Source organism: Schistocerca gregaria, unplaced genomic scaffold (genome assembly GCF_023897955.1).
Source record: "Schistocerca gregaria isolate iqSchGreg1 unplaced genomic scaffold, iqSchGreg1.2 ptg000397l, whole genome shotgun sequence".
Lineage (NCBI taxonomy): Eukaryota > Metazoa > Arthropoda > Insecta > Orthoptera > Acrididae > Schistocerca > Schistocerca gregaria.
Window position 1 is genome coordinate 3,475,354 of NW_026061836.1, and position 3,554 is coordinate 3,478,907.

Consider the following 3,554-nt stretch of genomic DNA (forward strand, 5'->3'; position numbering starts at 1 on the left):
TCGATCTGGCTTTAAGTCGATTCCATAACAAATGGCAAAACGGAAGGATTTCTCAGGTTTTTACTACATATGAACACTTTTCACTTTCTCCCGTGCAACTGGGCTGCTAGTCCTCCTTTCATGCAGAATCATAAGGTCCTAGCTCATGTCCAAGGTACCAAAGCCAGCTAAAAAGTCAATAATCGATACCTATAACTTGAATTGTACTACTTCTTACTGGCTATTACATCATCTTAGAAGCTTCATCTGTGTACCACTATGGTGCTTTTAGTGTCTCCGCATACCACAGCACGCGACATAGCTTTCAGACGATAAGTACAACCGTATCAGACAGAAGAGCGGCCAATTTGACGATCTGGCTTTAAGTCGATTCGATAACAAATGTCGAACACGGACGGATTTCTGAGGGTTTTACTACATATGAACACTTTTCACATTCTCCCGTGCAACTCGGCTGCTAGTCCTCCATTAATGAAGAATCTTAAGGTCGTAGCTCATGTTCAAGGCACCAAAGCCAGCTAAAAAGTCAATAATCGATACCTACAACTTGAATTGTACTACTTCTTACTGGCTATTACATCAACTTGGAAGCTTCATCTGTGTTCTACTATGGTGCTTTTAGTGTCTCCACATACCGCAGCACGCGACATAGCTTTGCAGACGATAAGTACAACCGTTTCAGAGAGAAGAGCGGCCAATGTGACGATCTGGCTTTAAGTCGATTCGATAACAAATGACGAAAACGGACGTATTTCTCAGGTTTTTACTATATATGAACACTTTTCACATTCTTCCGCGCAACTTGGCTGTTAGTCCTCCTTTCATGCAGAATCTTAAGGTCCTAGCTCATGTCCAAGGCACCAAACCCAGCTAAAAAGTCAATAATCGATACCTATAACTTGAATTGTACTACTTCTTACTGGCTATTACATCAACTTAGAAGCTTCATCTGTGTTCTACTATGGTGCTTTTAGTGTCTCCGCATACCGCAGCACGCGACATAGCTTTGCAGACGATAAGTACAACCGTTTTAGAGAGTAGAGCGGCCAATGTGACGATCTGGCTTTAAGTCGATTCGATAACAAATGACGAAAACGGACGTATTTCTCAGGTTTTTACTACATATGAACACTTTTCACATTCTCACGTGCAACGCGGCTGCTAGACCTCCTATCATGCAAAATCTTAAGTTCCTAGCTCATGCCCAAGGCACCAAAGAAGGGTAAAAAGTCAACAATCGATATCTAAAACTTGAATTGTACTACTTCTTACTGGGTATTACATCATCTTAGAAGCTTCATCTGTGTACCACTATGGTGCTTTTAGTGTCTCCGCATACCGCAGCACGCGACATAGCTTTCAGACGATAAGTACAACCGTATCAGACAGAAGAGCGGCCAATGTGACGATCTGGCTGTAAGTCGATTCGATAACAAATGACGAAAACGGACTGATTTTTCAGGTTCTTACTACATATGAAGACTTTTCACATTCTCCCGTGCAACTCGGCTGCTAGTCCTCCTTTCATGCAGAATCTTAAGGTCCTAGCCATGTCCAAGGCACCAAAGCCAGCTAAAAAGTCAATAATCAATACCTAAAACTTGAATTGTACTACTTCTTACTGACTATTACATCAACTTAGAAGCTTCATCTGTGTTCTACTATGGTGCTTTTAGTGTCTCCGCATGCCGCAGCACTCGACATAGCTTTGCAGACGATAAGTACAACCGTTTCAGAGAGAAGAGCGGCCAATGTGACGATCTGGCTTTAAGTCGATTCGATAACAAATGTCGAACACGGACGGATTTCTCTGGTTTTTACTACATATTAAAACTTTTCACATTCTCCCGTGCAACTCAGCTGCTAGTCCTCCTTTCATGCAGAATCTTAAGGTACTAGCTCATGTCCAAGGCACCAAGGACAGCAAAAAAGTCAATAATCAATACCTAAAACTTGAATTGTACTACTTCTTACTGACTATTACATCAACTTAGAAGCTTCATCTGTGTTCTACTATGGTGCTTTTAGTGTCTCCGCATACGGCAGCACGCGACATAGCTTTGCAGTCGATTAGTACAACCGTTTCAGAGAGAAGAGCGGCTAATGTGACGATCTGGCTTTAAGTCGATTCGATAACAATGACGATAACGAACGGATTTTTAAGGTTTTTACTACATATGAACACTTTTCACATTCTCCCGTGCCACTCGGCTGCTAGTCCTCCTTTCATGCAGAATCTTAAGGTCCTAGCCATGTCCAAGGCACCAAAGCCAGCTAAAAAGTCAATAATCGATACCTAAAACTTGAATTATACTACTTCTTACTGGCTCTTACATCAAATTAGAGGCTTCATCTGTGTTCTACTATGGTGCTTTTAGTATCTCCGCATACCGCAGCCCGCGACATAGCTTTGCAGTCGATAAGTACAACCGTTTCAGAGAGAAGAGCGGCCAATGTGACGATCTGGCTGTAAGTCAATTCGATAACAAATGACGAAAACGGAAGGATTTCTCAGGTTTTTACAACATATGAACATTTTCCACATTCTCCAGTGCAACTCGGCTGCTAGTCCTCCCTTCATGCAGAATCTTAAGGTCCTAGCTCATGTTCAAGTCACCAAAGCCAGCTAAGAAGTCAATAATCGATACCTATAACATGAATTGTACTACTTCTTACTGGCTATTACATCAGCTTAGAAGCTTCATCTGTGTTCTATTATGGTGCTTTTAGTGTCTCCGCATACCGCAGCACGCGACACAGCTTTGCAGGCGATAAGTACATAACCGTTTCAGAGAGAAGAGCGGCCAATGTGTCGATCTGGCTTTAAGTCGATTCCATAACAAATGGCAGAAACGGACGGATTTCTCAGGTTTTTACTACATATGAACACTTTTCACATTCTCCCGTGCAACTGGGCTGCTAGTCCTCCTTTCATGCAGAATCATAAGGTCCTAGCTCATGTCCAAGGTACCAAAGCCAGCTAAAAAGTCAATAATCGATACCTATAACTTGAATTGTACTACTTCTTACTGGCTATTACATCAACTTAGAAGCTTCATCTGTGTTCTACTATGGTGCTTTTAGTGTCTCCGCATACCGCAGCACTCGACATAGCTTTGCAGACAATAAGTACAACCGTTTCAGAGAGAAGAGCGGCCAATGTGACGATCTGGCTTTATGTCGATTCGATAACAAATGTCGAACACGGACGTATTTCTCAGGTTTTTACTACATATGAACACTTTTCACATTCTCACGTGCAACGCGGCTGCTAGACCTCCTATCATGCAAAATCTGAAGTTCCTAGCTCATGCCCAAGGCACCAAAAAAGGGTAAAAAGTCAACAATCGATACCTAAAACTTGAATTGTACTACTTCTTACTGGCTATTACATCAACTTAGAAGCTTCATCTGTGTTCTACTATGGGGCTTTTAGTGCCTCCGCATGCCGCAGCACTCGACATAGCTTTGCAGACGATAAGTACAACCGTTTCAGAGAGAAGAGCGGCCAATGTGACGATCTGGCTTTAAGTCGATTCGATAACAAATGTCGT